Genomic DNA, 12490 nt, shown 5'->3' on the forward strand with positions numbered 1-12490 from the left:
TCAATCAAATAATACATAAGGCAGATACAATCACCACATACACAATATCTCACATCAGTATCCATATGTAATAATTCCAATACATAAAACATAGTTTTTGGAAAGCGCCCCTACCTCAAAACGCAAATTCCATAACCCAAATGCGTCACCAAAACTCTCAAACAACTCGAATTTACCAGCAGCTTACATCACAGCTTTGTTTACTCTCACAGCAGCAAGGACAACCCTTACGCGCAACATGTGGCTCCGATAACTTAATCCTAGAAAACATTATCATTGCGAAAGCCTTAAAATACATAACGGGATATGAACGAGGAAGGTTTTGAGGCAGAGATACTTACGGTAACTAAAGAATACCGACTGAACCAAAGGACAGAAGCTTCGGCGGTGTTTCCGATAGCCACAGAACCGCCCTTGGCAGCTGGAATCGCCGTGACTCAGCCTGCTCCGTTAGTAGTTCCTAGCACCTATTCTCAGCATCGGTGGTGACCCAGCAGCAAAAGGGCAAGCTAACAGAGATTTCAGCAACAGATAAAACAGTCCCAAAGTGAATACTAGCTGCAATCGCAACCTCCACACCGAGCCAGCAACCATCTCCAGAAATGGCAGCGGCGATGCAACTTACTATAACCATTTAATAAACACAAACAATTTCACTGACAGCTTCAAAGTAAGAGTGAATTGGTAGAGCTAGGGAGAACCAGAAACAGGGCAAGGCTCACCAAATCAGTAGCGGTTTCCGGCGGTAGCAGCGGCGGGTGAGCGGCGGTCCTTGGGCGGTGACGCACGCTACTGAACGCACGACCTCCCTCTCCTCGCAGCTCTCTCCCAACTCGGTGATGACAGTGACGCGGTGGTGCGACGGCCGGACGGCGACAGATCCGACAGGAACGGGACCCTTGGAGGCACAGGATACGGCGGAGCTAGCAGCGGTAGAGCGCAATGGCTCCCTTTCTCCCTCGCGTCGTCTCTATCTCTCTCTTACTCAGGCTGGAACGGCGCCTCCATGGTGGCAGCAAATCGGTGGCGACGTGGTGGTGCGATGGCGAGCTCCCCCCTCCTCTACTCCGCCGCGACTCAGTCTCCCTCTCCCTCTGTTGGCGACGGCGGCGACGGTGGCAATGGCACCTATCGCACCGCCTCCCTCTTCTGTCAGACGGCGACGTGATGGTGGTGCAACCCAGTACACCGGTGCGACTGCTTCCTCTCCTCTTCCCCTTCTCCGCGACCAACAGTGCCTCGTGGGTGTGCGTGTGTTGTGTTTATCACAGGGCTGCGCAGCAAAGAGGGTGAAGGAGAGACTGTTGGCTGCGCAGCATGAAGAGAAGGGTTTTTGGGGGTGGTGTATCAAAATTAGGTTTAGGGTTAAGCTAGGGGTAGTTTTGTAATTTCAATTAAAAATTGGGAATAATATAGTAATTGAAATCCAATTTAAATCCAACACTATTTGTATATAGAAAAATACTATTTACTCATCACTTTTACAAATTATTTTCAACAAAATGCCCAAATCAAATAATTAGAAATAATATACTTAATTTCTCTATTTTTCAAAATAGCAGTACTAATATTTAAAATATTAGTTGCTTAGTCCATAACATATAAAATCTTTATTATTTCACAACTATCAACCTTATAATTCAAATATAGAAAATAATCCAATAATTATAAAATTGGATAATAATCATAACTCGTCTCAAATCCAATAAATTAAAAATTACCTTAATTATCTTTAATAAAATAATTTCTGAAATCAAGGCTATAAATAACTATATGATTTGAGACTTACTCATAAAAAGACTTTTCAAAGGTTCTGGGTCTTATAATCCACAAATCGATTTTTAAATTATTGGATTCTATCATATAAATTAAACAATAATATAAATTATAATTTTTAAATAATTTAAAAGATTTAAATTTTAAAATAACTACTATATTATTTAGTGAGATTTAAAATAATAAATTTTTAAATATATAATCAACAATAATTTAATAAACTCATTTAAATAAAAAAAATTTCACTATAAAAAAATTACAATTTAAAAATGTAAAACTTTATAATACAAATGACAAAATAATTTTATAACAATTTAATTATTTTTATTATTTTATGTAAAGAGATTTTTGTTTATTATGGTCTAAAAATAATTTTAAAATTAGTACTATCAAAAAATATTTTAAATTTAATATTATGAAAAACCATAAAAAAATTATATAAGAACTAATTTGATTAATTTTTAAAATTTTATGGATTAAAATGACTTACATTTAGATTTTCAGGGACTATTTTAATTATAAATAACTTTTTTATATGTCAAGTGACACATGGCATGTTAGGTGTCACTGACCTGACACATCAACTAATCATCTGGTGACATGTGACACTTGACGTGACACGTCATCATCTAACTAACGAAAGGACTAATTTGACTTACGTTTTATCTTTCAAAAGCTAATATGATTAAAAATTTTATTTGAGTACTAATTTAAAAAATAAGTGATTTTTCAACAACAAATGTAACTATTAATCTATTTTTAAATTAAATATTTAGAAGTTATACATAATTAATTGATTGAAAAGTTTACATATATAATTTTGTAGAGTAATTATAAACAATTGAATTAATACTTGGGCCTCAAATAAGTGCCTAGTTATAATTACACACATAAATTTATAAACGCTAATTACAATTTCGGATAAATAATTAAAACGAATTGTACGATATTACCCTTGTGAAATCATCTTTTTATACACTTATTCAAACAGCATTTTCTTTATTTTTGCCTTACTTTTGAACTAACATCATTAATTAATTCTCCTATTTTTTTAGTCTAAAAACTTTCACCCCTAAACATTTCTCTATTAATCTTCCCTTTCAAGTTACACACACTCTCTCTCCTCGATTCTCTACGGATATTGATGGAAATAATTAATATTATTTAAATTTCTAAAACAACCCTTATTTGAGACCAAAAGTAACAATAACAATTTTTTAATTAATATATTATTTATTCAGATAAAGCGTTATTTAAATACCAAAAAATGGTAAAAAGTTTTTATTTATGAACTGTTACGAAAAAGTATATACCACTTAGTATTTATGAAAGGTTAATTTTTACGAAGCTATATATGCTTATGTAAAATTTTACCAAAACACACAAGTTAACGTTAAGTTAAATAAATACTCAACTAACAATAAATTATAGTATTTATGAAAGGCTATTAAATTTTAAAGTTTTTTTAGAGTGCAAGCTTGTGGGAGAAGAACCTATGCAAGAACAAAAACGAGGGCAAAGAGTGTAGAATAACTAAAATCAATATTGAATTGCAACACTGGTACATAATAAAAGATATTAAAATTACATACATAATTAAAGAAAAATATATTATTTTGATAAAAAAACATAATTTTGTAAAATGTAAAACAACTAGGTGTAAGTAGAGAGAAATCATTAAAGTAAAGATAAAATTGAAAGAAAAAAAAACAGCTAATTGCTTAATAATTAGCATTATAATATCAAAAGACATTTATGTTATTCATGGATGAGGTATCATTTCACATATGGAATTGCCAATCTTTACAATTTCATGAGTATGTTATTAGTATACTATAATACAATTCTCTACAATAATTATTAGTATCACAATTTAGAGCTATGCTAGATTAAACTTATTTATTATTTATCTTTAATTTTCTTAAGAGTAGAGATTTCTTATTTAGCTTTAAAAAATAATATAGTATAAATAAAAGAGTAAAATATTGTTTTTATCTTTAACATTTACGTCAAATTTTAAAATTGTTTTTAACATTTTAAACATTTTATTTAAATTTTTAACATTTTAAAATTATTACAATGTGGCACATTACATAATTGGGAAAGTGTTAGAGATATAATCAATAATATTACCTTTTTCTATCAACTTAAATTTTTGGGATGACTGATTTCATAGCATAATATTAAAGCTCTATGTCCGAATAGTTGAGAATTTTATCTTTGGTGAATCCCAAAATTAAAGTAAAATAATAGTATAAAACAAATAAACGAAAAAAAATAATGTCTATTAATTCTTCTTCTTTTTCTTCATTCTTTCCATCTCTAATGCTTGTGTTGTTTCTTCTTCTCCTCTTCTTCTTTCTTTTTCTCCTTTTTCTTCATCTTTCTCTTTTATTATTGTCGTTGTCACCACCACCATGTCATCACCTCCATCTCCTCTTCCTCTTTCTCTTCCTCTTCTTCCTTTTCTCATTTTAATTTCTTCCATCTCATCTTTCCTTTTCTTCCTCCTCCTCCATCATCATTATTATCATTCGTCGTCTTCTTTTTATTATTAGTGTTGCAAGTGTGAGGAGTGTTGAAGTTAGTCACACATCAAAGAAAGTAAGGAAGAGTGAGGAGTTTATAAGATGAGAGACCCATTAACTTGACACCTTAAGGTTTTGAGTTAGATGTGGTGTCTTCTCATCTTAAGTTATCTCACTTGATTTCTCCCCGAAATCTTTCCGGTGGTCGAGAGCTCTCCACGGTTGGCCCAACATTTATATGTATAGTTCAAATCCAGAATGCACCGAAATTACTTAATGATAACTCAAAACTCCTCTTCCTCTTCCTTTTTTTCTCCATCATCATCATCATCATCATCATCTCCTCCTCCTCCTCCTCCTCCTCTTTTTTTTCTTATCTTTCTCCTTTGTTATCGTCGTCATCACCACCACCGTACCACCACCTCGATCTCCTCCTCCTCCTTTTCTCATTTTAATTTCTTCGATCTCCTCCTTTCTTTTCTTTATTCTCCTCCTCCTCCTCCTTCATCATTATTATCATTATTGTTATCATTATTGACATCATCATTGTCTTCTTTTTATATGTATAATAGTTAATTTAAAATATACCAAAATTTTTTAATGATGACGATTTCCAAACAAACTCAGTTTAAAATAAGTTCAAACCAGAATGCATTGAACTCAAAATGCTCCATCCTCCTTCTTCTTCTTCATCATTATCATCATCATCTTCTTCTTTTCTTATTCATCTTGTTTTTCATATTTTACATTCTCATTATTCTTCTGATTTTACTCTCTTAACAAGAATAAAAAAAATACATTGTAACACCCTACTATACTAAATCTTACGCTTAAGTCATAAGACTAAGATAGTAAGGTATTACGACCTCCAAAAATAGAATTATATATATATATATATATAATAATAATAGGAAAATAGATACTTAACTAGGAGCCTTGAAAAACGGGTAAAACAAAATCGCAAAATAAAAAGCGCAACGCTCGGGAAATTGAATTACTTGCGTGCTAAGAAACCTAATAGGAACATGATAAAACAATAAACGAAAGGATAAAGAGAAGCCAAGGAACAGCATAACTAGCCCCTGACTCAGCCTGCGAAGCTAAGGCTGGCCGGAGGATACATATATACATATAAACATACATAAGTGTCCCCAAAATATCAAAGTAAACTCCTATCTCTCCCTCAACCTCTAAGAGGAGCAGCGTACATAAGTTACTTGGAGAGTAAGCTACACATATATATACATATATACAAATAGAAACCAAAATACACCCAAGAACTATTTCGCTTTCCAGGATCCAGACGCCTAGCGAGGAGCCTCTCGACCTGCATCTGAAAAACAACAATACAATATGGAATGAGAACCGGAGGTTCTCAGCATGGTAAAAGTGCCACGCGCATAATAAATAAGGTCTTGAAAATGCCATAGGCAATCCTAGAACTCCGTTATACAATTATCCAACTTAATTACTAATTAGAAGCTATAAATAGGGGTAGGTATTCTAAATCTACCTAACTTACTCAATTTCAATCCTAATATAACACCAAACCATTTCTCTATTTCTTCCATCTCTCCATCATCCACAATGCAACAAAAACAAGCAACCAAACAGGGTCACGCACAAGTAATGAGCAAATAGTACAAATAGCAAGTATAACAGATAGCAGGTGATATATATCAATTAGGCAAACTCAGGAAATGCATAGCAATCAAAACAAACAAATGCATATGATGCATGTCTGTCCTATGGCTGATGGGGCCCATCTGTCGGTTATCCAGCCAACCCAACAAGTCCGAAAACTTTAGACTATCCCCCGTCGCGCATCCCCAAGAGTCAATGCATAGAGTTCACATTCAATCATCATATAAATCACTCAATGGGGGTTATCCATACCCGGGAATTTATATGTGCCCGGTCACCCTTACGACGTAGGGTTAACAGAGTATCGAGAATCAACCTGGAACACGTGGTGGCGAGCCACGGTTTTTACCCAGGAAAACTCGTATCTCAGATATCATCATTCATAAGCCATTTCATAGTCATAATCATTATTTAATCATTCATCAAGCCATGGCATGTTAACTCCTTTTATTAACAACCTCCCTTTCACATTTTTCATCATCATTCCCTTATAATTCATCTCAATTACACCTTCCGGGTCTTGACCAAACTATTTATCAAACTCTTCTCAACCTTTTTAATATCGAATAATTTTAAAATCAACCTAACTCTAACACTAAATCATTCACATAACACGAAAATTAACCTTTGACTTCTCGGACCCATGACTATCACTAAGACATCCTCGACACTCTATTTTCTTTTCTGTTACTAATATAGCAAATAAACTCGGAATTGCACAAACTTTATATCCAGGAGTTCATCTAAAATAAGCTTTCTAACAAACTAAAGATCATAATTTTCTGATTTCTCTAGCCTCGTGAATAAAGGAAAAACCGTGACTGCTCTGCAGTGCGTAAAATCAGAAAAACAGCAGCAACATATGATGTTCAAAATTCAATATAAAATCCAAGTTAAATCCAATGACTTTAAAAATTAATGTAGTTCAACTTCACTCATCCAGGTTTCTTTCTCAATTGGTTCTGAGTTAATATAATTTTTAATGAAGAATTTACATTACCTGGAAATTAAGTAAAAATGAGTCAAAATCTGTTTTAGAAACCAACAAGCTTAGTACCTTTCAATTTGAATAACTTTTATTACAAAACTCCAATTAAGCTCAAATTTGGTTTGGGAACTCCTAACTAATGCAGAAACAAGTGTGTCTTAGTTTCAATCCAATTGCTATTCAATTCTAGGAGTTAGAAGCATTGGAAGTTGATGCATAGCTTGCTAAAATCTGTTTCTTTTCAGCTTTGACTATCAACATTCAAAAATTTACAACTCCCAATCCTTAACTCTTAAAATTCTGAAGTTTTAAATAAATAAAGAAAGTTAATCAAATTTTATAACAAAATTGGTTTTGCTCCAAAAATCAACTCGTAGAAGTCGCAGCAAGACAAACAAGTTGCTGCTCTGTCTGACCTTTTCTGCTGCAGGACAGATTTAACAACCTTACTTTAAAAATTTGGCATAAATTGTATATTTAACAAAAAGGTCCCAAATTTTTCAATTTAGTTCCTTATATTCCCAAGTTTAGTCCAAACTTAGTCTCATGCAATTCCGATCATTAGATAGTTAGTTACAGCATATGTAATACCACCACAACACAACTCTACATCCTTATTAACAAACACCAATCATAATCCATCATAAATAAATATAAGAGCACACCATTAATAACTTTCACACCTCATAATTCCAATATATAAATCCACCAACAAATCTATTCCAACAACATTACAAGGCTAATCATTAAATACAACAAACAATTCAACTTATCCTATGGTTCCTCTAACCTAAATTTTCACAACACCGTAAATATTAAACGTGCGAAACTTAAACCATACCTTGGCCGATCACTTAATTCACCCAAGGCAGCCTCACAACTCAAAATTATAGTCCCTCCAAGCTCAATCAAACAGCCCCAAAACAAGACTTGGTCATCAACAAACCTCCAAGTAATCCCAATTCAATTCCAATGCTTATATACCCACTTAATCTACACCTAATACATATACATGTTCCAATTTCAGTTTTTCCATAATAAATACAAGATTAAGCTACGGTTAGGGTATCCTTACTATATCCATATACTCAATAGCTTGAACCCATTAGTCCCGGAAGCTAACTTGAACCTAGAACACAAGAATTGAACAATTTTTAACTTAATTATTCATGAATTTTCGAAATTAGGGGAAGTTGGTTGAGAAAGAAATAATGAGTTACCTACTAAATTGTTCTATGGGTTTCGTAGAGCTCGTCGCGGTGAATGCGTGGTCGCAAACGGTTCGTCAATCAGAGCTCCGAATCAAAAGTTACATAAATTTGAAATTAAAGTGAGGGTTAGGTTTTTTGCTTGTGTTCTTCTTCCCCCTATGAAATGTTTCCCAGCGTGAATAATGAAGAAGGGAAATAAGAAGCTGTGCTTCTTTAATGGATTGGGTTCAGTTGGGCCTTGAGCCCATTTTGGGTCTGGTTCAATCAGTCTAACCCATCCGGCTCAATTTTGGGCCAAATTTTTTGAAATTGGTATCAAAATTTTCGTTTCGACGAGCTCTATCCTATTTTGATATTAGTTTTGCATTTTTAATTTTCCTATTAAAAATTCGATTTATTGACTAATTATTTACCGATTTTAGCGGGATTTACATACATAATACTACAAAATCACTAGGAAAAGAAGGAAAAAAAGAAAAAGAAAAACGCAGCAACAGCAGGAGTTATGACAACAAGCTAACTAATGAGCTTAATAAGTCTGCCAAGTCCAAAACACCAGAAGGGAAGTTGATTATTAGCAGGGGTCATGATAGAGTAAGATGACAGAGTAAAAGTCAGTTAGCTAGCTCAGTTCAGTTAGCTTAGTTAGCTCACACTCACACAGTTAGTTAGCTTAGTTAACCCAGTTAGTTATATTTCTGTTAGTTCAGTCAGTTAAGCACGTGTGGTTCACAATATGTGACAGCTGTGCTATAAGTACTCTTGTTGAACTTATCAGAAATTTAACTTTACCATTCTCACAGTTTCAATTACAAAGAACAGAATTACTCTGCTAGCTCTCTCTCCTTCTTTATTCTTCAACTCTTCTCTCCTTAATCTTCTTCTTTAGGTCTGATATCTTTACAACACCATTAGATGAAATCTCATACTATTAAAAATACCAATAATGACTAATTGATAGCTACAAATCATAAAACTTGTTGGCCCCTACCACTCCTCTTCCAATAAAGTGATATTGCATTTAATTCTAAGATGATATATATCAGTTTCATTTCATCAAATATTAGATATAGAAGAGTGTTAGAGAGTTAGTGAATTTTGTAATTTGTAGCTATTAATTAGTTATCATTAGTGTTTTTAATGGTGTAAAGTTACATGTGCTAATAGTATGAGATTATTGACTTTTCTGTTGTTAGTTAAATGTTGGCCAAATTATAATAAAAATGTTAACTCTTAGATTTTTTCTTAAAAAGATGATAACACGTATAAATAATGTGTAAATTATAAAATATCTTTCTTTTATCATAAATCATTTTTCTCTTCTTTCTAATTAATTTCTCTGATCTTTTCTATCCGAAGATTATATTCCAATTACTAATTTCAATAATTCCATTTTCAATGCCGATTCATATTAGTACGTACTTATGAACTTTATAAATATATGATAATTCATTATATTCCAACATCTAATAAAGATAGAGAGATTCTCATTACAAATATATTACGACCATAATATACAATATCTAAGTTTCAATTCTTTTGCTTTTTTCAACAGCAAAGATGCTTCTTTATTGATTATTAATAACTTTATTTATCACTAGGGTTTTTATTTGTTTTTTAATTTTTTTTTATAAACAAAGGATAGAGGAAGAAACTTGAAGCTTTAAACTTCAGAAACCGACCATTTTCAAGTGATCGAGTTTCCAAAGAATTATTTTTCGACAATTATATATTTATATAATAATATTTTTATGTAAAAATAATAGTCGAAAAATATTTAAAGAAATAATATAATTGATTAACTTACTTAACATAACACATATCGAAATCTCAGCAATTAGTTTTACATAAAAAGTATTTTTACATAAATAGCCACCTTATTATTACTTTTAAGTTTTAACATATATGCGAGCATACACAAAAAGATTCATATTCTAAGCAACCTGCACCGTAGGTATAAGGACCATATTTTTCTTCACAATTGATGCGACAATTACTAAAAGGGTTGCCTCTTTTGCAATCTTCGTCATCCCAAATCTCTGTGCACGTCTCCACTTTTTCTTTTGCGGCCACTATAATTGTCATCCACACAACTACAAAGCATATATTAATTAAAGAAGAATATATACTAAGTAGGAGAGTTAATACTTTTAAAGTAAAAAAATTAGTTACAATTATTTAAAACTAACAAAAATAAAAAAGAAAGTGTTGACCACCTTATTTTTCTTAATTAATAGATTATATATTGTTTTAAATTGATTTAATTGTTATAAAATTATTTATCTCAAAAATTTAAATTAATAAAAAGAGACAATATAAATAGTTATATATTTAATATTTTCTTCAAATAAAATTTTTTCTTGGATTTGTTGGATTTTTTGTTTTTTTTATATATATATATATGTATATTANTTATTTTTTTTTATTTTTAACACTCATCAAAGATTTAAATATAAAATTTTAATATTATGTTATAAAATTACTCATCTCAAAAATTTAGACTTATAAAAAAAAAGTAACATAAATAATATATATAATTATTTATATTACCTTCTTTTATCATTTTAATCTTTAAAATGTGTAGTTTTATGACAATAGTAATACAGCTTTATTTTTTAGTAAATAGCAGACGGTACTCAATGATTTGGGTATGTTTAAAACTCCAAAACTATATCTGGATTTGAATTTATAATTTAAATTAGAATCAAAATTTTGTCCATATTTTTCTATTTTTTATTTTTTGTCATTAAAGTAACTGACGCGTGAAACGTTACTCCGTTGAAAAAAATTAATCGCAACTTTAAAATAGTAATACAGCTTTATCTCTTAAGGCCTTAACATTAGAATTTGTTAAAAGATCATGATAAGGATTTAAATATGTATGCACCGAATGGAGCTTTTAACAAGGTTAAACTTCATATTTTATAGTTATTTATATATGTTTTAAATTATTTAAAGATTAAAAAATATTTATTTTTTCAGTATACACTATATAGCATTTTTGGAATGTAATATATATAAATTAATTTTAAAAATAAAATTAATATAATTTATTATAATTTTGATTATATTGATTTTATTTTATGTTTCAATCTAATATAATTTGATTCAAATGATAAGAATTTACATTATATTAATTTAAATTTATTTTTTTATCCATTCTGATTCTAATAATTATTATTTGGATTGCATCAATTTATTTTGGTTTGAAAAAATTTAATAATTTAAAAATTTTAAATTAAAATAATTTTAAATTTTAAAATTTGGATAAGATGCAACTTAAATTTCAAAAATTTTAAAATTTAAAACCTAAATAAAAAAATTAATATTCAAAATTTGGACAGACATAATAATAAAAATTTAAAGACAAATAAAATATTAGATATATTAGTATAATAAAATAACAAGATAACCTAAATTAGTTTGTAATTTTATTTAAAAAGTACCAATTTTATTCACTTTTTCTAAAAATAATATGATAAAAGAATTATATTATCTAAAATTTGAGAATAAAAAAATTAATTTGTCCTCTTATATTATTTGAAGTTGATTTATCTAATTTTATAAAATAGCATGAACTGTTATATTAATATTTATTTATTAAGTACTAATTTATTTGAAATAAATTTATTGAAAATTAATTTAGAGTATTATTATTGCATGTTCATCCGTTAGTTAAAATAAAATAAATTTAGTTAATATTAAATTAATGTTATTTTTGTCAATTACTTTTTTAAGTTGTTCAAACTAATTTAACAATGCTTTAATTATTTTTTAAAAAGATATATTGAATTTATGTGTGTAATTACTTTATTTTAAAAATATAATAAATAATATTTTAATAATAAATCTTATTTTTTAAATACAATAAAAAATAAATTTTAACATTAAAAGGATAAAAAAAGTATGAAAAGTGTATTTAATATCTCTTTCAATTTTATATACATACCATCTTTAAGAATGAATTTCGTGTTAGTTTCATATTTTTTTTTCTTTTTCTTCGTAAAAACAACATTTCGTAATTAAAGTGTATTAACTATAATTTCACCTTTTCTTTTTTAGGTTATCTTCCGGATTTACAAACACTTAAGCTACGTGCGTGTTATATGCTTGTGAATAAAATAGAATATTTATAAATTATATCTATACCTTATAATTCACCCACTAGAAATTTTTTTTAAGGAACACAAAATACATAAAATCCACTTTAATTTGTTTTACTAAGGTTTGGCGAATTGCATTTTTGTAATATCTTTTTTATTCATCTGTTTATAGTTTTCTTTTTTATAACTTTCTTATTGTTACTGATTTATTCATTTTGAATATCAAACACGCACTCACAA

The 12490-nt window shown here is 29.8% G+C and overlaps 1 long non-coding RNA gene across 2 annotated transcripts; it reads right to left on the minus strand.

The window, feature by feature from the left end:
• Nucleotides 1–5418: 5418 nt before the first annotated feature.
• Nucleotides 5419–8304, minus strand: LOC107463959 (uncharacterized). Of its 2 annotated transcripts, XR_001586979.3 has the most exons (4): nt 8157–8304; nt 8012–8065; nt 7778–7935; nt 5419–5637 (listed from the first exon to the last, which is right to left on the minus strand). It is a non-coding gene; the product is annotated as an uncharacterized LOC107463959 (long non-coding RNA). The 2 variants fall into 2 exon arrangements; XR_008002333.1 differs by lacking the exon at nt 5419–5637 and having other exon boundaries at nt 7553–7935.
• Between the last annotated feature and the right edge of the window lie 4186 nt (nt 8305–12490).

Source organism: Arachis duranensis, chromosome 9, assembly GCF_000817695.3.
Source record: "Arachis duranensis cultivar V14167 chromosome 9, aradu.V14167.gnm2.J7QH, whole genome shotgun sequence".
Lineage (NCBI taxonomy): Eukaryota > Viridiplantae > Streptophyta > Magnoliopsida > Fabales > Fabaceae > Arachis > Arachis duranensis.